We start from the raw sequence: 7,287 nt of genomic DNA on the forward strand, positions 1-7,287 counted from the left end.
GATGTTCATTATTTTCCTTATTCGTACTACAAGTGTGAGTTTGAAATATTTTTCCTGTCCTGTGAATATCTAAACAAGTTTTTCCAACGTTTCCGCAAGTTTTGCAATAACCAACTGCATTTTCATTACAGCACATTTCACACTGAATCTGCTTTGATGCCATATTGAATATTAAGCTTAGAGGTCAGAATAAATGCATTTAAACGTTATTAAACCAGGAGTACTATCATGTCAATAAACCACCACATTGTTATCACGTTATTGTCATTTCTATACATATATTACTGATAATATCAGTGTTTGAATAATGGCCAAATTTATGACGATAAAAACAATCTACATGTTGATTCATAAAACCTACTTTAGTTCTAAATCAACTGCATATTGAAGGAACAGTTTATACGTTCATGCAATTAAGCATAGGAATATGTAACGAACATTGTTTTTCTTTTTTAAAGCGGTATGATTAATTACACTAATGTTTTATATATTGGTGTTATCATGTACATTTGATTATGGAAGCTTATACATTCTGTATCCTGATTTTGGTTTCATAAACATATACAAACTCTATTTTTACATCGTACATCACTGGAAACGTATGTGCGTTTTCTGCGAAAAAAGAACAAAATATGCATGTTAAAATCAAAGTGCATATGCTGTATTATTTTGTGACGTATTTGCATAAAGAAAGTGCGCTTTGAGCTAAACAAACTGCAAACACATTTCATGCCTCTTTAAGAGTGGGCTATATCATGAATAAAATGGCCTCCTTAAGAGTGGGCTGTATCATCAAGGATGAAGTATCTTTAAGAGTGGGCTGTATCATGAATGACTGGGCTTCTTTTTGAGTGGACAGTTTCATGAATGAAACAGCCTCTTTTTGAGTGGACTGTTTAATGAATTATAGAGCGCTTTTTGGAGTGGACTGAAACCATGGATTATAGAGACTCTGTTGGATCGGACTGCTTCATGAATGATAGACTCTATTTTGAATTGACTGCTTGATGAATTATATAGCCTCTTTTGGTGTGGTCTTTTCCATGAATTAAAGAGCCTTTATGGAGTGGACTGATCAATAAGGAAATAGCTTCACATGCTGATTGTGAATATCACCATCACTAATTTAAGGACTATAAAGCAAATAAAATAGATACAAAAGATTCATTTGCAGATATCAATAGGTATCTTACAAACGGTATCGGGGCGGAATGTATCTTAGTAGTTGTCTGACATTATTTGCATAGATAACGTTGATATATTTTCAGAAGTGTTTGAGGAGGAGCTGATTCTTCTGAAGAGTAAATTGAATGTTTATAATTATCGACTTTCAAGGGTAAAAGACAAACAGTGTCTTGAGCAATGATAGGGAGATATTTCTACACATGAACGTCGCTGGGGTTCAAAACAAATTAGGATTATAATTCTTAAAACTACTATATGTCATTGATCTCTTACGCGAACCTTTGAAAAGTTTTAAACTCCATCTCCAAAATTTATCAACGTTGTTTAAATGTGTTTGATTGTGGCCAATATGTATTTCGTTCACTGCATCCTGCCAACCGGTGATTTCAAGTATAGTTGGTAAAGCAATTTTCTACATGTGGCAAATTAATTGTTATGCTTTTCTTAATTTTAGGTTTAAGTATATGTGACGACGCCTGTAGAAAGGGGTACAAAGTCGGCAATTTCAATTTCGAGAAAAACGTGTTTAAAGTTTTGTTGATTTATATCACTGACTTTAATTGGTATAAGTCACCATTACTTTGTTAGATTTCTAAATTTTAACGTACAACAATTGTTTAAATTGCATCCATAAAATATACATATTCTCCGACAACGATGTTACCGATAGCGACGAGTATAATAACAACAAGGTTATCTCCCTTATGCATATACGTAATTTCCGGTTAGTAATTGACAAACAAGAAATTTTCAAACATTTACGTTTTTTGTCTTCATTTGCTGCTTTTCGAGGATGCTTCTGTCGAGTTTTGACAGGTAAATATCATTGCAGTTGTATAAATTTAATATTAAATTTTATTATGTTAAAATGATATTGAAAAAGGCGAATATATTTGTCAATTGTCATAAACCCGGAAGTAAACAAATGGCTTGAACTGGCGTTTTTATTTAATTTCCATACCACATTGTCCATAATAATGAATGAACTTGTATAATTATATAGATTTCTCATCATACCGATTCATATGTTTTTGTAGTCATGGGAGTAAAGTGTTCCTGATGTACATGTCAACGACACTGATGACATTTTAATAAGGATTTGTGTAACTTATGAATGACCTTCATTTACTAGAAAAACTCAACCTGTCCACGATAACATTGTAGATAATTGAAATCTGTTTATGAGTTTTGATAACAACAATAATGAATTGACAAGAGATCACACTGCACTACATAACATCATATTGCTATCTTATTTCAGGACAAATCATGTTACCTGCCCGGCCCCCTCCATTACAGTTGGGACATTGCCTGCCAGTCTTCTTCCCCAATCATGCCCAACCGATTGGTCCAATATTGTTCAAAACTTGATGGAAATGCGGTGTCATCGTAGTTTGGAGTATGTGCAGAGCACTCGGGTATATTTTAGTTATTTATAACTTAAGTTCACAAATTAATAAACAGTTGTTAATTGACAGCTTTTTCCAAGCAAGGAGAAGATTTTTGGTTGCACACATGACAACCTTGTTATAAGTAATCAGAAGACATACTGTGTAATACCGAATAATTAAATGGTTTCCATATTTTATTTTGAAATCATGCAATATTTTAGATAAACAAAATAGCATGTATAAAATAAAGATTGTATCAAATGTTGCAGGACAACAAGCAGTTTATTTCTTCGATGAGACTGAATTAAAAGGGAGCAGACACTGTTGTGAGCATGATGATCACTACTTCAAGTACCATGGCTTGGAGAAGAAAAGCCGAAATTGGCACTTTGTCTTAGCAGGTAGATAATAAATTTTTCACATTAAGCCCTAAAGTAAAATGCTTTAATTTTGAAAATACTTACCTAACAGAATTGAGCACTAGATTTTTAAGAGTATTCATCTCAGCGTTAGCCTTTTAATTGTTGTCAATTACATGTAAACAAATAACCTTGACCATAACTCAATAACTGTTGAAATTGATAAAATACATCTTTGCATACCTGTTGCCAGAGGAAGAATGTATATGTGAAATTTCATAAGTATGTTATTTTTATATTACATTTTAAATTTTCAACAATGTTAAACAAAAATAAACACAGTTTTAACTAGCCAAGTAACTCCTCCCATTGTCAAAACACTGGCATGATATCTTGATCTCTATATAAGCTTGTTTTTTGGTGTGTGTTTTTTGTGATGTCAAAATATGACTGAACTAGACATAATTTCTATCAATCCATACTTTCAGCAAACATGCCTGGCTTTGTGCAGTGCAGGTTTACTGCATCGGTGAGGGTCTAGTTTACCTTGATGAACACCAGAGCAGTTGTGTACCCTGAACTCCTTTCCAAAATCTGCATCAAGGGGATGGATCTTGAATGGCAGTGGTATTACATATGACAAGATCAGAGAATACAGCAGATTAGATATTGAAAAAGACAGAGTGCCATAGACAGTCTCAACCAAAGCATTGAACAAACTGTACAACCTGTTAATTAACTTTTAGAGCTGTTTGTTTGGACTAGTGTTTGACATTCAGAAATTAGTAATAACATTATTTCTCAGTATAAGAAATCTGTAGGAATTAGAAGCTGACATTTACTGTTACTATATAAACAAACCTCTTAGAGGTTTAGCCAGGTTAAAGAAAGACAGGGAGCCACAGAAAAGATACAGGTTTCCATGTGTCAATAGGACACCCTTCATTTAGGTGTGAAAATTTTTAACATTTTGAATGTTACAGAAAATGTTAGGAATATTGTATAATGTTTAATTGAAGTAGTATTAGGTTCCAAGTGCCAAATATTTAAAGCCTGTGTGTATTTATAATCTTGTGAATATAAAGTTGTTATCAAAACAAAATCAATATTTGACTGTCTTAAGCTTTTAATTCTATGAAGGCAGGAGGTTGCCAATCTTACTCTTCATGACGGGTGCTTCCAAAAAAGAACAGGGTGCAGAAACCTTCCATAACTCTTGCTAGAACCCTATAAATATCATTTTTTCATCAAATTACAGTAACATTGACAATTAACAAATGATGCAGTGATATTTTGTTATGCTAATATCATCAATTTATATTGTCTTTAGGTTTTCTTCCAGAATTGATTTGTACATGTAATGTATTGAAAATTGATACTTGTGGTTGCCATGTTTACAACTTGTTTCTTAGTGTAGTAATATGTTTTATACATATAAATACAATATTGCATTATGTAAACTTATAATATTTTAAGAAATAATGATTCAAACACATGTACAGAGACAATAAATACACTACTTTGTATTTTTGTTGCCATGGCAATGTTTCTGTGTATATTTGTTACATTTATTGTTTTTTATTACAGGATTGTCCATTAGTGAAATTATCATGTGTATAATAAGCATAGCTACAAAATGCATAGATACATGAAAATACCTATTTATGGATGTACATTTTCTTCATATTTCGATAATAGAATATATTTTGTACACTGACTTCCCTTGGACTTAAATCACCATAGCAACAAAAGTCTTAAACATTTTGAATATTTTTTTTTTAAATATATTTGTAAAGTGTCTGCCAATGCTTAGGTTATTTGAGTACTATTTAAGAGCGGCGTGTGTGATCCCTTTTACGTTTAATATTTAATTACATCGTATTGTGGTTGTCATGGTAACATTTTGATTGCCATTTAAAACTTCAATCATAATTTTACAAGAATTTTGTCTCCAGTTCAATAATATGTTATTTTGTGTAAGATATATAACTACAAATTATATAAAGACATAAAAAAAAACTTGTGTTGTTTCATTTCTTTATCTAAAAAATATGCCACTTTTTGACACTTTCATCGATAAATTGATCGACTCCTGTGCTTTTTTAAATCGTCAAAACAACAAAAGTACTTAAGATTTTGACCTCAAATTTTCGCCAAATTGTTTCTAATGATGTACTCTATAAATAACTACCAAAAAGAGCAAATGTCATTTTTGCACCTTTGTACCCCTTTTTACAGGCATTGACACATATTCAGATCCACTCGGTACGGTCGGTTACATTGTGTTTTCTTTCATCAGTAATTACACTTGTATCATGCTTAATTCAGAATTGATTTCATTTAATTCATCCTACCTGTTTGCACAAGTATTTTCCTGTACAGTGGAGACATTAGGCTCATTTTCTAAGGCAACTCCTATTCTATCTACCCTTCACAAGCATGACCATAGAGGTTTAGCATTTGTTTGAATATTGTTTTAAATATTTGCGGCAAATGCCACATTAGTCTCTCCAGGCTTTTCATGTTAACCTCCTCATCGTTGTCATTAACGTACGGAAACACGACAAAACCAAATCGAATAGTTTGCCCTAACAAATTATTATATGTTCCGTTATTCTATAGTCTCTAAACGATTAGTTTCCTTGACAATACTAATTGTGGTTCAGTTCTAGTTACAGTTATTATGAATAAACGTAGGAATAATTTAACTTTTTGGGTAATTGATGAGGAGTTGGGGCGTGGCCTGATTGGTGTTCCATGGTGATGCAAAACTGGCATTATTATTTTGCTTTTAATTCATTTTCGATATGTTAAGTAAAACAACAATGTCACAATAAAAAAGAGATTGAATACAAGTACACGTTTGCTTCCGCCAACAGGAAACGTTTTATTTTTGAAAATTCCATCCAGGAAAAGCAATAAGTTTTTTTTTATTTTTATTTTGTCTTACAAGCAATTTTGGCTTTTATAGACAATTTAAAAAAACACTTACATTCCTAATTTTATATATATATATGCGTTTAATTATAAAATCAGATTCCTTGACAATCAAATATTTATATCACTTCATAACTAATATTATGATTCAACCAGGGTGCCGTTTTAGGTAAATGATAAAAAATGACTCGCTCTTATGTGCCCTTTCTTAGGCAAATAATTCAATGCCCCTTCTAATACTGGGTGAACACCTAACAACGTTACGATATTTGGTTTTATTACAATTTTGGACTTCTTCATTAGTCATGATACAATTACACCGATTCTGCAATGTTCTTATTCGATAACAGTAAATAACCTTTTTGGTCCTATTGAGGCCTCAATGTATTCAATATAAATACCTACGATTGTACCTTAACTCACGGATCACAAATAATACATGGCACTTTTCTAGGCCATTATAATGAGTGTATTTAATCATTGATGGCAACTCGTAAACTTAGTCAAGCGTCTCTGCCACCCTTTTTCCAAGCATAAGTGTATTTTACCTACTGTTAGTTGTTTAGAAAAATGAACTGCTGTATTACATGTTAAATAGTATTCGTTTACCATTTTGAAATCACATTGTGTCATATGTTATATTGCTATAGAAAAGAAATGTTGAAAAGGATCATGTTTAAGAGCAAGAAATGAACTTGATCATTTACTCTCGTTATTTAAGGACCTCAAAAAGAAATAACGCACACAAACTGGATAGAATCTTACGAAACAAACTTTCTCTTTGATTGGGTGCTGAATGTTTAAACATGTATATAAACGTTACCGTTATGCTGATATCTTTATTTTACCTATTGACTCACCCCTGTTGTCCAAATTGTGTTATTGTAATTTGCCTTCTATATATTGTCTGGATGTTAAATGTATCCTCCAAACATTAAATTATTTCGTTTTGATAGAACCTGATTATTGATACGAAGTATGTATAATATCAGAGACACTGGCCCAGTCAAATAATCACTCTTAACCCGTATAAAGGAATTATTAGCTAAAACTCTCACAAACAGAATCGTATGACAGATGATGTACTGGTTGACGGTACATTTCCGAAAAGGGCACAAATCCCGAACACCGGCTAAAACACGCGTTTGTTTACCGTGATCGATTATTCGATGATCTAGATCAATACAGAGGCTTGCCATGGTCACACTTGCGAGGTTTCATCTTGTTTTGTTAAATATTTTTTTCTAAAAAATGCTTTTCAATGTTTATACGTTTGAAGATGAAAATGAAGCACAAGGGGGAATGACGTTAGACGGCGCACGCGCATCTTTAGGATTTGCAGTTATGTTGACCTACATTTTAAGATATTTATCGATAGAAATCACGCTTTACCTTCGAAGCGAATGTTTTGAAAA

At 32.3% G+C, this 7,287-nt stretch overlaps 1 long non-coding RNA gene across 1 annotated transcript; it reads left to right on the forward strand.

Annotated features, from left to right (window-relative positions):
* The first annotated feature begins 1,708 nt into the window (after positions 1-1,708).
* On the forward strand, positions 1,709-4,897 carry LOC128241485 (uncharacterized). The gene is made up of 4 exons (XR_008262372.1): positions 1,709-2,001; positions 2,447-2,603; positions 2,846-2,977; positions 3,424-4,897. It is a non-coding gene; the product is annotated as an uncharacterized LOC128241485 (long non-coding RNA).
* The last annotated feature ends 2,390 nt before the right edge of the window (positions 4,898-7,287 follow it).

Source organism: Mya arenaria, chromosome 7, assembly GCF_026914265.1.
Source record: "Mya arenaria isolate MELC-2E11 chromosome 7, ASM2691426v1".
NCBI classification, from domain to species: Eukaryota; Metazoa; Mollusca; class Bivalvia; order Myida; family Myidae; genus Mya; species Mya arenaria.